We start from the raw sequence: 16,040 nt of genomic DNA on the forward strand, positions 1-16,040 counted from the left end.
ACACAATAACTATTACAAAACCTGTAGATTTATCATAAAACAATAAAAAAACCCGTGCATTTAAATCAAAACAAAAACTAGTAGAAAAACTGTTGATTTGAAACAAAAGTCTTACAAAACCTGTAGATGTAACACAAAACCTGTGCATTTAAATCATCACAAAAAGAATTACAAAACCTAAGGATTTAAGTCAACGCAAAAAATATAACAAAACCTGTGCATTTAAATCAAACAAAAACTATTACAAAACCTGTCGTTCTAAATCAACACAAAAACTATTGCAAAAATTGTAGGTTTAATACGAAAAATGTTACAAAATCTGTAGATGTAAAATAAAAATAAAAAACTTGTAAATTTAACAAAAATCTAGTACAAAACATATAGATTTCACAAAAACAATTACAAAACATTTAAATTTAAATCAACACAAATCTAGTACATAACCTGTAGATTTAACAAAATACTATTACAAAACAACTATTACATATATAACTCGTGGATTTAAATCATCCCCAAAACTATTACAGCACCACTAAGCTCAACAGAAAACTATCACAAAACCCTTCGTTCTAAATCAACACAAGAACTATTACAAAAATTATAAGTTTAACACATAAATTAGTACAAAACCTGTGGATTTAAATCAGTTCAAAAATTATAATAAAACCTGTAGCTTTAACACAAAACTATTTGAAAAGCTGTGGAGTTAAATCAGCACAAAAAATATTAGAAAACATGTCGGTTTAAATCAACACAAAAGCTATTACAAATCTGTAGATTTAACAGAAAACTCTGACAAAACCTGTAGATTTAAATCAACACAAGTACTAGTAGAAAATCTATATATTTAACAAAAAATTACAAAAGCTGTGGATATAACAGAAACTATGACAAAACCTGCGGATTTAAGTCAACGCAAAATCTATAATAACACCTGTGGATTTAAATCAACACAAAAACCAGTACAAAATCTGTAGGTTTAACACAAAACTTTTACAAAATATGTAGATTTAAATCAACACAAGTACTGTTGCAAAACATGTGGGTTTAACATAAAACAATTACAAAACCTGTGCGTTTAAATCAACACAAAATTATAACAAAACCTGTAGATTTAACACAAAACTATTAGAAAACTTGTAGATTTAACACAAAACTATTACAAAACCTATAAATTAAAATCAACCGAGAAACTAGTACAAAACCTGCATGTTTAACGTAAAACTATTAGGAAACCTTTGGATTTAAATCAACACAAACACTATTTCAAAACCTGTAGATTTAACACAATACTATTACAAAACCTATGGATTTAAATTAACCGAAAAACTGGTACAAAACATGTGGGTTTAAATCAACACAAAAACTATTACAAAACCTATGGATTTAAATCAATACAAAAACTGGTAAAAGCCTGTAGATTTAACACAAAACTTTTACAAAACCTGTGGATTTAACACAAAAGAACTATATAACCTGTGCATTTAAATCAACACCAAAACTATTACAAAATCTGTAGACGTAACAGAAAACTATTAAAAATCTGTAGATTTAACACAAAACTATTACAAAACTTGTAGATTTAAATCAACACAAAAACTATTACAAAACCTTTAGATTTAACACGAAATTATTACACAATCTGTGGATTCAAGACAAAACAATTACAAAACCTGTGGATTTAAATCAACACAAAAACTATTACCAAACTTGTAGATTTAACACAAAACCTTTGGATTGAACACAAAATCGAAAAATTGAAGTTTATAATACATTTCATGAACATAAGGAAGAAATGTTTCGTCAAAGTTTTAATCATTTTCTAAGCTTACATACTTTTCAATTTCACTATCCATTCACAACTTATCTATGGCACGCGGTAACACGTTTGACACTTTGAAATGACCTGCTTTTATTTTTGTCAGTCGTGTAAAGCAGAGAAAGAATTATTAATGCCACATTGGTATAAAAACAAATCACGTGACATTCAACTTGTATGAAACGAAACTGAGGTATGGAATATGCCGCAGGTATGAATGTGACAGCAGTTCTTGATCGCCGCTAAACAACCTCCGACAAACGTAACAATCCCTTAACAAGCTCAACAATGGATGACACCTTTCCTTCCCAACTTGGGTCATTAATAATCCACGAAAGTTTACACCACCATACGGTAATAAGATCCACAATAATACACCATCATAGATAATGAGGGTCAATAGAATCATTTACAGATATTTTATCTTTAAAAAAAAACAACAACAACAAAAATACGAACACACATAAGAAAATTTTTGTACGTTCGACAAGTTAATCTGCTTACGTCATTAACTTCATGATGTTGCCTCAATGCTCAGGCTGAGCGTACCCAAGTGGTTAATGTGCTTGGACAACGAGTCCAAGAATTCATGATTTGCTTCTTTTTTTGTCTCAAAGTGCATTTCTTACTTTGAGTCAACTGTAGCAGTAGGAACAAGAGTGAAGCCTCCCTCCTAGAATAAAACGATTCACTTGTTTCCCTTTAGATTTAATAGATTATTGAATTCTAGCAAGTTCCTCTATAATGTAAAGTAACACGTTCTCTGTATGGTTTTAAACTACATAGCTTCTTCAACGTTTATCATACCAATACATAAAATAAATACTACACATAAAGTAACACGTTCTCTGTATGGTTTTAAACTACATAGCTTCTTCAACGTTTATCATACCAATACATAAAATAAATACCACACGTAAAGTAACACGTTCTCTGTATGGTTTTAAACTACATAGCTTCTTCAACGTTTATCATACCAATACATAAAATAAATACTACACATAAAGTAACACATCCTTTATATGGTTTAAACTGCATAGCTTTGTCAACTTTCATCATACCAATACATAAAATAAATACCACGCGTAAAGTAACACATCCTCTATATGGTTTAAACTACATAGCTTCTTCAACGTTTATCATACCAATACATAAAATAAATACCACACGTAAAGTAACACGTTCTTTATATGGTTTAAACTACATAGCTTCTTCAACGTTCATCATACCAATACATAAAATTTTGTTCAGATAGTAAGAGTACTCTGCTCGCAACTTACGAGATGAGGGTTCAAATCCCGTCGATGCTTACCCCGTCAGCCGTGTGAACGTTATAACGATACGATCAATCCCATTTTCACTTGGTTTGTTTGTTTGTTTTATAGCCATGCCACATTGAGGTACCTGCTGACTTCACAGAGGTGACTCGAACTCTGTATTTTAGCGTTTTATAAGATATAAGAAAGCAGAATAATATCTGGACAAATCCTGTCTAAAATAAAGGAAGGATGTTGGAACAGACTAAATAACCTTCTGTGGTCGAAACGTTCAAATAAGAAACAATGAAATATAAATATAACGATGAGTCCAGGATACACCTGTTATAATTTAGCATGGAGTGGGTTTTGTTGTTATGCTCAAAACCCGAGATTGTAGCATTGTAAGCATGGGGAAACAATGAAATATAAATATAACGATGAGTCCAGGATACACCTGTTATAATTTAGCATGGAGTGGGTTTTGTTGTTATGCTCAAAACCCGAGATTGTAGCATTGTAAGCATGGGGAAACAATGAAATATAAATATAACGATGAGTCAAGGATACACCTGTTATAATTTAGCATGGAGTGGGTTTTGTTGTTATGCTCAAAACCCGAGATTGTAGCATTGTAAGCATGGGGAAACAATGAAATATAAATATAACGATGAGTCAAGGATACACCTGTTATAATTTAGCATGGAGTGGGTTTTGTTGTTATGTTCAAAGCCCGAGATTGTAGCATTGTAAGCATGGGGGTTTATTGTGTCACAGCTACTCTGTGGGGGAGGGGGGAGAGAATGTGAATAAGAAACAACATTTATTGCATAAAAATAGCAATAACACGACAATTAATTACAGTAAATATTAATGTAAAACACAATGAATAATTATTAAGAAGATTTACGAAAATTGCTATTTATGAAGATTAGGGAAGACTCCGAAATTAATGAGTAATTAACAAATAATTAAGAGCATTTTCTTACACGGCAGTTCAGTTATAAGAAATAGCTTAGAAGTTTTTATAATTCGTATTATAAAAATAACTGAAAAACATTTTTCACAAAAATTACTTTTAACAAAGAATTGGAAATTGATATTGGCTTCTGATCAAAATCAAGTTATCTACGTAGATCAGAAATAAAGACATATCCAGTAATGAGCTCGTTAATTAACCCTAGTGTTTATGCTATCTCATATTATAATGATTGGAATGCATTATTTCATTATTTGGATGTCCTCATCAATAACGACGTTTTCGGTCATAAACCTAATAATATTTCACGAGCCCCTCAGTGACACAGCTGCATGTGTATGGGCTCACATCGCTAAAAACCGGGTTTCGATACCCATAGTGGACACACCATAGATAGCCCATTGTGTAGCTTTTGCTTAATTCGAAACCAAAAAAAAAAAAAAAAAATTCACGAGGTTTGGCCGTTCTAGAAAACTGGATTAACTTCTAAATGTATATACTAAGCTCACTACGGAGGATAGTTATCGTAATAAAAAAAATAATTAATACAATGTGAGACAATCATTAAAATAAACATAGAAATAATAAAACTAATAACTATTTTTACTGACTCTACATGTTAAAGTAAGGACTATCACAACGTGATAAAACTTATACTTGGCTCAACCAACATGGTAAATTTTAAATCACTTTTTGTTCCAGTAAGTGAGCTAACAATTTGAAATCATCTTTATTGTAAACAATGTACATGCAATAACAGTAACACTAGAAGACTTGAAACACGTGTCATCAGCTAAAAGCAGTGGAGAAGGAAGATATTTAACAATGGGAGAGCGTGAAAGACACTAGTGTCCGGATGTGGAAGTTGGCATAGTCCTTAGACGTTCAGTGTGTGTGTGTGTTGTATAGTGTTAACAGTATTCTCAAGGCAAAATTGAAGGTCGGCAAACAACATGGCCTTCTCTCCGTTATAAAATTATGGACTCTATATAACAACTAGCTCTTCTTTTCTCTGAAAATATGAAAATATCATACGAAAGATATGGTAGCCTGCTTAAAAAATATTGGGAACTAGGCTTCTTTCCCTGCTTTTCCTACTCCACTGTTAAGGAATAACTACTAAACTATTAAAGCATACATAATTAATTATAGTTAATTATGAAGAGGACTTAAGAGAACTTCACAACTAATTAGTCATAGTGGGGAAGTATGGTAAATAGTTCTGTAATGATTAATTCTAGAAACACGGTCCAACTGTTCAGACAACACAGACGAATTATACTTGTTATTCATGTCGAAATAACAACTTCAGTCTCGAACTGAAACATTTCCTTTCCTTCGTTATAAAGACAAAAGCCAGTAACATCCCAACTAAGAGCTTTAGTAAAACTAAAACCTAAACTACAGCTGTAGCAATATAAAACACATAAATATAATATGTATAGTTTATACAAACTATAAGAAGTGTAATATTCCGTTTGTCCTTGTCGTGAGATGTAAAAATGTCCTGACAGAATAATTCAGTGACACGTGGCGAATCAAATTAATTGATTTTGTTTCGTATTCATTTCTTCAAAATAATTTGCTACTTCGCCCGATTTCTTATGCATATCACAAATAAAATTGAAAGTGGTTGACTGGTTGATTGTTCGGGGCCATGTATTCACAGTTTGTGGTTTTGGTCTTTGTCGACAAGATTAGGTTCGCTCTAGCTAATAGGAAATAAAGCCCTCCAGGGCCTTTTGTGCAAACAACTGGGACGTCATGTACAGTAGTTACTGACTGTGGTTACATACCATATTAGATTATTACATTAATATTACCACCGAGGAGACGACATAAGATGGAACAAGTCTCACTGTAATAACTATATTCACTTACTTTATGTATTGTGTGTGTGTGTGTGTGTATATGTATATATAATATCCTTAGCCTCTCTTCATCCGAATTTTTCACCCCTCCTACTTTCGCTGTCGTTCCCTCATCACAACATCCCCAAAGTAAAACCTTAAATACACAAACCGACAGATGGCAGGACTACACTTCAAAAATGTTCAGAGGACATTCAAAACTTCTCATTCTCTGTATATTCATACACGTCTACAACAGTCAGTAAAGCTGACTGTTGAGATAAAAAGGGGAACTATTATCCAGATTCGTAGAACAGATTACCTGCTCCAAGTCCCAGGATATCTAATCAGTCGGGAAGAAAACAGTAATAATTGGAAAGAGAAGCTTATCGATTTTAATATTCAGGTTTTTCCGAGTTCACTAGCGTGTCATATGAACTGATCACGAGAGAAGTATATTGGAGCACCTTCGCTGTTCTAAGAAATAAATGTACTTACACACCAACACAACTATGAAATTTTGTTACGTGGTAACCTTTCCACTCTATGACGTAATTTTCGTATCTGCCAATGAGATATTTCTCATCCATTTGTTAATTTTAGCCAGACTGCGGCATAGTGACTGAAGTATATTATGTTATCTCTACTGGCGTTCCCTTTTTCTATGACACCTTATTTTGACCCAAATAATTTAAATATCTGTTACAATGTGCGATATTTAGCACTAAATGAAGAAAAAATCACATATTCTACCCAACTTTTAAAAACACACAAAGTATTGGAAATGAAGAAAGAAATCACCACCAGGTTTGTGTTAAATGCTAGTGTTATCACTACCAGGGTTGTGTTAAATGCTAGTGATTCTGATATCTAAGTAGACATACACGTCTAATAACCTAGCTACATACCATCTACATGTAGGCATATAATTATTCACATACCTATGTAACAACTCAACTTACCTACATACATACCCACATGGCCCGGCATGGCCTAGCGCGTAAGGCGTGCGACTCGTAATCCGAGGGTCGCGGGTTCGCGCCCGCATCGCGCTAAACATGCTCGCCCTCCCAGCCGTGGGGGTGTATAATGTGCGGTCAATCCCACTATTCGTTGGTAAAGAGTAGCCCAAGAGTTGGCGGTGGGTGGTGATGACTAGCTGCCTTCCCTCTAGTCTTACACTGCTAAATTAGGGACGGCTAGCACAGATAGCCCTCGAGTAGCTTTGTGCGAAATTTCCAAACAAACAAATATATACCCACCTACCAACTTACCTACACCACACATACACACATATCCACTTATCTTTATACCTGTCCACCTACCAACATACCTAAGTTCCTACCAACACCTCTATTTACCTACATAGCTAAATCATATCAGCTTGTCTACATACCTACCAACTTAACTAAGTTCCTATCGACATTTCGATTTACCTACATACCTACCAACTTAACTAAGTTCCTATCGACATTTCGATTTACCTACATACCTAACACATATCAACCTGTATACATATGTACCACATCAGCTTGTTTTCATACGTATCCATCTATCAGATTACTTAAGTTTCTGCTCACACATCTACTTAAATACATTCAACATATCAACTCGTTTATATATTTACTTTCATACCCACAGACGCGCATACCTTCTTTATTTAGCGTATCTAATGGACTTAGCAAGACCTCTTCCGCTCTGTGATGCTCTGTTATGTGGTCTGTCGTCAACCATAAAGTGTTTCGGTTCTTGTCCTGCTTTCCGATGCCCCCCTTCCTTTTCTCCTTCTTTCTGTATTACTGTTATCTGATTCTTATTGATTCATATTACGAAAGGTATGCTTTTGATAAGATACGAAACCTATATATACATAAAAACATCTTCACAGGATGATTAATAATTATAATTTTAGTAGTGTCAAAATATTTGTGTGTTTTTTAGAGGGCGCGTGTTTATAACTTGTCGAGATGCCAGTCATTACTCTCGAAATAAAACACTTTGATATTGGAAAAGTAAAAACGTAAGACGTGTAATTTAAAGGCCCGAGGTTTAATATAGATTAATTTCGATTTATATTATAACTTTATATTTGTTTGCTGTAAGGCACAAAGCTACAGAGTAGGATATACAAACTGTACCCAACACGGGTATCTAAACCGGTTTTCATCTTAAAAAGCCTACAGACTTACCACTGTGCCACGTAAAGGCACCTGATGACGGCCTCTGTTAGTTCGGAAATACTACACGTGGAATATTTTAAAAGACAAGCATTTTATACCTTTTGGAGTACGGTAGTGAAGAGTGCACTGTAAAATGATCTAGTGATAAGTGAGTATGCAGTAAATATTTTTTTAGATTTGATAAAAAATGGCACAAAACGTAAATCATTTGATAGATTGTCTAGGCTGAGTATTCATGATGAAACTTTGTAGAATTGACGGCAACTGCCTGATGTGAAGACACAAGTTTAGAGGACGACGTTTCAAAAGTCTTCCGCCTTTCGTTTTCAAGACTTGAACTTGAAGACGAAAGGCGGAAGATTTTCGAAACGTCGTCTTCCACACTTGTGTCTCCACAACAGGCAGTTGCCATTCAATCTAGCAAGTTTCATCAAAATGTAAATCGTTCAAGTTATAGTGTGTCGTGTAATGTCTATTTAAAGTTTTGAGAAGTTTAGTCCTTAGTGTTGAGAAACGTTTCGGTGTGGTACAAAATAACACTAAACCTCAACAACGAAACGTCTCCTTATTTATCAAATGTGTACGGAGTTTAGTCCTTAGTGATGAGAAACATGTTTTGGTATGGTATAAAACTCAGCCACTTGAGGGCGCAATGTTTAAGTTTGTTTGTTTGTTTTTGAATTTCGCACTAAGCTATTCGAGGGCTATCTGTGCTAGCCGTCCCTAATTTAGCAGTGTAAGACTAGAGGGAAGGCAGCTAGTCATCACCACCCACCGCCAACTCTGGGGCTACTCCTTTTACCAACGAATAGTGGGATTGACCGTCACATTATAACGCCCCCACGGCTGAAAGGGCGAGCATGTTTGGCGCGGCCGGGATGCGAACCCGCGACCCTCAGATTACGAGTCGCACGCCTTAACACGCTTGGCCATGCCGGGCCCACAATGTTTAAGACTGAAGAATGTGTTTAGATATGGTGTATGTTAGCGTGAGTTTGTTTAGATGTGGTGTATGACAGCAGGAGTTTGTTTAGATGTGGTATATGATAGCGTGAGTTTGTATAGAGGTGGTGTATTACAGCGTGAGTTTGTATAGAAGTGGTGTATTACAGCGAGAGTTTGTACAGAAGTGGTGTATGACAGCGTGAATGTGTTTAGATGTGGAGTATGACAGCGTGAGTTTGTTTAGATGTGGTGTATGACAGCAGGAGTTTGTTTAGATGTGGTATATGACAGCGTGAGTTTGTTTAGATGTGGTGTATTATAGCGTGAGTTTGTACAGAAGTGGTGTATTACAGCGTGAGTTTGTATAGAGGTGGTGTTGAAAGCAGGAGTTTGTTTAGATGTGGGATATGACAGCGTGAGTTTGTTTAGATGTAGTGTATGAGAACGTGAGTGTGTTTAGATGTGGTGTATGACAGCAGGAGTTTGTTTAGATGTGGTATATGACAGCGTGAGTTTGTTTAGATGTGGTGTATGACAGTGTGAGTTTGTTTAGATGTGGTGTATGACAGCAGGAGTTTGTTTAGATGTGGTATATGACAGCGTGAGTTTGTATAGAAGTGGTGTATTATAGCGTGAGTTTGTACAGAAGTGGTGTATGACAGCGTGAGTTTGTATAGAAGTGGTGTATTATAGCGTGAGTTTGTACAGAAGTGGTGTATGACAGCGTGAGTTTGTATAGAAGTGGTGTATTATAGCGTGAGTTTGTACAGAAGTGGTGTATGACAGCGTGAATGTGTTTAGATGTGGTGTATTACAGCGTGAGTTTGTATAGAGGTGGTGTTGAAAGCAGGAGTTTGTTTAGATGTGGGATTCACATTTTCTGTTGTATATAATTATCGACGCTAAACTACTGGATTGATAACACTATGTAACACTTCCTGGACAGTACGTGTAGTTTATAATTATTTATGTTATATTTTGTTCCTGGACAGTACGTGTAGTTTATAATTAATTATGTAATATTTTGTTCCTGGACGGTACGTGTATTTTATAATTATTTATGTTATATTTTGTTCCTGGACAGTACGTGTATTATATAATTATTTATGTTATATTTTGTTCCTGGACAGTACGTGTATTTTATAATTATTTATGTTGTAAAAGTAAAGAAAATGGCCATCATTCCCTTCAAACTTTGCTTTTGTGACCTGGATAATGAAATTTAAAAATTAACCTATTTTCTATGTAAAAACGGGCAAATTAGCACATTTTCATTTATATAGGGTCGAATAAAACAACATATGAATCAAGACTTACATGTATTTATACCAAAGGTATACAAAACTGTTTAGAAGTGAGTAGTTTTTCGAGATTTACGACGATTTACAAAAGCAAGGTTTGAAGAGAAAAATAGGTTTTCCATTTACTTTTAGCATAAGCAACTGGGAAATAACACTTTCTGCCCAGGAACAAGAAAAAGTAAAAATTTTGATACATGGTGTTATTAACTGTTTGCTGAACACAAGCATCAATCCCGTGCATAGAGTTTCTGCTGTATTAAATATGAAAATCGATAAGATGTTTATGTTTCACCTGTGATTTACTTTCTATTGTTCTTTAAAAGTAGCCTAAAACCTAATTATTGACTTTGTCTTAATACTTTTGCACAATACACAGCACTTTCTGTGTAGATTTGTTGGAATTATCTTTATTTTAGAAGTCCTGGATTGGTTTGGTTATGAATTTCGCGCAAAGGGTAAAATGTATGTGGCCTTTTCGATAGATTTTAAAACCGTTAAATGGATGCCATCAGTTAGTTTTCTGCTTACACCAAAATTTGTGTGTTTTTTAGAAGTGACATAACGTTAGGTTGAAGGTTTGCGCAATTTTGGCGGGCTCGAAGAGTGTCTTTTCTTAATCGTCAACAGTTTTTGGTTTTGAATTTTACCCAAATCTACACGAGGGCCATCTGTGTTAGCCGTTCCTAATTTAGCAGCGTATGACTAGAGAGAAGGCAGCTAATCACCACCACTCACTGCCAACTCTTGGATTACTCTTTCACTAACAAATGGTGGGATTGACCGTAATTTTATAACGCCCCCATGACTAAAAGGGCGAGCATGTTTGGTGTGACGGGGATTCGAATCCGCGATCCTCGGATTACGAGTCGAATGCGTTAACCTCCTGGCCATGCCGGGCCATCCTGGATTGTTGGTGAAGACACAAATTCCGAGCTCGTCTGTGATGTATAGTGTTTATCTATATATATATATACAAACAACTGTAGTAAAGAAACTGTCAGATCTTATGAAGACAAGTTGCGATCGATATATTCGTAACCTATTTAGCTATAATAAGGAAAAGTTTTAATGCTACAAAAATGATTGAAATAAGAAAGTCAAAACTACAAAAACTGAGGCACTTAAAAAAAAGGTGTTTCTATTCAGGCTCAGATTAACGTCATTATAATTATTTGTTATAATGATATATTGATCTTTCCTTGTCCTTATAAAATTTATGAAAAGGAATTCTGTATTTATGTGTTTCATTTCTTATTGACTATATCCAGGGTGAGGCACGAGTGTACCTGATTCGATTTTATTACCCATCAGAATCTCTGCTAACCTACCCTCAAATCTAATTATATGCCCAATGTAGCGCATCGTCACATTCATATACATTTATATGTATATATATATATATATGTACTAGTATTGTTTCTGTACACGAAACAAATAATTTGCAATACAGACGTAAGACTTTGTTGACGAAGTAAAACCAGAAGATTCGCCCCTTTTTTTTTTTTAAATATGTTTATCTGGAAGAGTCACTACATAAATGGAAATTCGTTGAAATAGTGAAAGCTTTATAAGCACAGTAAACATTAGTTGTTATTTTTCAGCCAATACTGTGAAATAGTTATTGTTAATATTCAGACATTTTAAAGGTTTTTTGATGGGTGGTTTTTTATGGCCGTCATTTTGTTTCGTGGTGATTCCTCCCGAGTCGAAACAAACGATGGTTTAACTCATCACGATTTTCTCACTGAAATATGCCAGAAAGCATCGATGTATTTTGCAGACAGTCTCTTGCAGCTAGGAGTGTTGAATTATATTACGTGTACAGAAGTGGCAGTTCGCCCAAGGTGACAGCCAGGAGAGGGATGCCATTGGGAGAGTTGAAATGTCACTACAAGTTTCCAAACTAAATGAAAAATTCGCCACTGTAAGAAAAAAATATTAAAAATGTTCAAACTACTACAACAGCCTACTGTTAATTTCCACTACAAAGTAATTTTTTATTTTTATTGTTAATACAAAATTTACAAGCGAAAAATTAAATATTTGAAGAAAATTACATCGAAAAGCGAACTTTTGTTGACGTTGTAGTCATCAGTTTGTTGAGCAACTGCCATTACAAGTCATGTTCACTTAACACTGTGACTCCACATATATGAGGTATGCTTCATTAAATAATAATGACAAGGCATAAAGTACTGGTATTCATAACAATATTATGTTATTTGTATCACTGTTCAGTAATTTTATACAAAGTGGTATCAAAGTGATGTTTAAATGTTCATAAATACATTGTCGTAATGTTATAGAAACTCGTGTTTATGAATAAATACGTAACTACTGGTGATCAGTAAAAAGACACAAAATCACACTTTGCATTAAAATTTAGACTTGATCTTTTTCCTACAACCATTACTACTGAAGTAACGGAGATGTTTATTATTGAGTTTTTTTTTTATAATATCTCTATGCTGATATTATGATGGCGGTGGTGATGTGACCACATGATTTTTAATGCAACTACATGGTGATGTTAAGACAGAGAGGGTGATGATGTGACTACATGATTTTTAATACAACTACATGGTGATGTTAAGACAGAGAGGATGATAATGTTACTACATGATTTTTAATACAACTACATGGTGATGTTAAGACAGAGAGGATGATGATGTGACTACATGATTTTTAATACAACTACATGGTTATGTTAAGACAGAGAGGGTGATGATGTGACAATATAATTTTTAATACAACTACATGGTGATGTTAAGACAGAGAGGGTGATAATGTGACTACATGATTTTTAATACAACTACATGGTGATGTTAAGACAGAGAGGATGATGATGTGACTACATGATTTTTAATACAACTACATGGTGATGTTAAGACAGAGAGGATGATGATGTGACTACATGATTTTTAATACAACTACATGGTGATGCTAAGACAGAGAAGGTGATGATGTGACTACATGATTTTTAATACGACTACATGGTGATGTTAAGACAGAGAGGGTGATGATGTGACTACATGATTTTTAATACAACTACATGGTGATGTTAAGACAGAGAGGGTGATGATGTGACTACATGATTTTTAATACAACTACATGGTGATGTTAAAACAGAGAGGAGGATGATGTGACTACATGATTTTTAATACAACTACATGGTGATGTTAAGACAGAGAGGGTGATGATGTGACTACATGATTTTTAATATAACTACATGGTGATGTTAAAACAGAGAGGATGATGATGTGACTACATGATTTTTAATATAACTACATGGTGATGTTAAGACAGAGAGGGTGATGCATGGAGGTGTGTTAATGATTAATATAGTGAACACCATTTCACATTTCATCAACAACTACAGTACTATTCTATACTGAATTAGTACTAATCGGTTTAGTCAAGTCGTTTCAGTTCAGCAACGTTACAATGTCCTAAGTTGTATATTTAATATGCTGTTAATGCTTACTGCTTGATGAATAATGGTATTAGTTATAGTAGCTAGCACTATACCATACTATATTGAATTGATAATTCATTGTCTCTGCCTGTTTGGGTTGATAATCAGATGGGTATTTGGTTGGTAAAACTTTGAAAACTACTTGTTTGAAGTTTTTACTGTTGTAATCTTTTTTATTTACTGGATTTACTGTTAATTTTCATTTTGTCAGTGGTCTAGTTATGTGTGACTAATGCTAATAGTTTTCTGCTTTTTTTATGGCTCGTGTCTGCACTTAAATCCTTCCCTCAAAATAATCAGAAACAATTTGTTCAGTTAATATAATGCAAGTCATAACAATTCATACCTGTTATGCCAAGGTCATCGTTAAAGAAGCAAAGAAATGGACAGCATTGCGGTTTCTGGAGTTTATTGAGAAATGAGTGTTTTGTGAATCTCTGCTAAGCTTGTTATCGTGTTCGAAATTCCTTTTGACTGTTTGCATATCCATTGCTTTATGTGAAAGAAGTTTTTTTAAAATCAAAATGATAAAAATTTTTTTTCGCTCGACCATAAGTCAGACAAGGTTTACAAATCTGGTTTTACTTTCAATTGAACATGAAGATGCAAAGAAGGTGAATTTTGATGAGTTCATTGATCAGTTTACAGAAATTAAGGCTCGAAAGCAGAAACTGTGAATCAGTTCTATTTACTTTTGAAGAATAGGATGAGTGTTGAGACTGGATTTCCTGTGTTTTTGTATAGAATAATATGCAGTATTATCTGTTCACTGAATTTAATGTCCTGCATTTATTCTCATTTCCAGTTTGCTTCTGACAGTACTGTATTGTTTAAAAATATACTTGCAAACATTATATATGTTTCTGTGTGTTTACATTTTTAAAATTATTTATGGGAGGATGACAAAATGAGAATCCGCACCATGTAAAATACTTTAGGCACGCTACTGATGAACAGAAGTTTACAGGTAGGAGTTTACAGGATGGAGAATGTGACCCGGACAACAGCTTGCAGCAAAGAGTGATGGAGAATATGACCCGGACAACAGCTTGTAGCAAAGAGTGATGGAGAATGTGACCCGGACAACAGCTCGCAGCAAAGAGTGATGGAGAATGTGACCCGGACAACAGCTTGCAGCAAAGAGTGATGGAGAATGTGATCCAGTCAATAGCTTGCAGTTAGGAGTGATGAAGGATGTTTTTACCATTATCAATCCTACATCTCTCTCAGTGATAAATTGCATTAATCTCAACATCTTGTTTGTGTTGTGGATGCTAGAATGGACCTGTCGCAGCGTGTTTACTTTCAAAAGTTTTTAGTCTTTCGATAAGTTTCGAGAATGAAAATCAAACAAACAACAGACAAAGTGCGTATGCTTTATTATATTCAGTGAAATACTTCAAATACACATTGTAAGTTTATCGAGTAATAACAGCTGAACATTTATTTAAAGTAGGTTGTGTTTAAGAAAGTCACCACTCGTCTCTTTAAAACACACATTTCTATTTAATATGCAAACTAATCAAAATTACTCTATTCTTGTTTATTTTTGTAACGTACTGTACGGCATTTCAAAACGTTTCTAACAGATCTGGTGCGTGTTTTAATCATACGTTTTAAATATGAGTGGTTCCAGCTAATTTATCAATCCAGCATTCATGTCGTAGATTAAAGAAGTTCGTTGGTTTAACCAGCTAAGAACTCCGAATGTAACATCCAATATAATAGTTCTCATATTTCTGTATTATTAAAAGTACGTCTTACGGCAAAGTAAATAATCTGTGAAGTAAATCAGTGGATGACAAGTAATTTACTGCAATGACGTCCTTTTAAGTTACATCAAAATGTATTTCAAATCTTAAGAAATAAAAAGGTTATTTAACTGCACCAAAACCCAGATATAAACACGATAACTCCATTTTTTGATATAATACAAAAATGTATCAGTTTATTGTTAATTCATAATAACCAACTTAAGGTTAATAACATGCTTTGATTTTTTGTTCCAAAATCAGCTTTTCTAATCACGTTCTCACCAAACTCATTCTAACAATATGTGAAATATAACAATAAAAGCAGTACATTAATAAAGTCAGAACCAATATTGGTATTTGTACTTTAAAATATTATTCAAACTTTCAGTTTTATGTGCTTATTACAGAAATATAAAAAATAACCAAAAAGCCCAAGTCAAAGGAATCTTTACCACTGCACCAAAGGTATTAGGGCACCCAT

This window comes from Tachypleus tridentatus, chromosome 13 (genome assembly GCF_004210375.1).
Source record: "Tachypleus tridentatus isolate NWPU-2018 chromosome 13, ASM421037v1, whole genome shotgun sequence".
Taxonomy (NCBI): domain Eukaryota; kingdom Metazoa; phylum Arthropoda; class Merostomata; order Xiphosura; family Limulidae; genus Tachypleus; species Tachypleus tridentatus.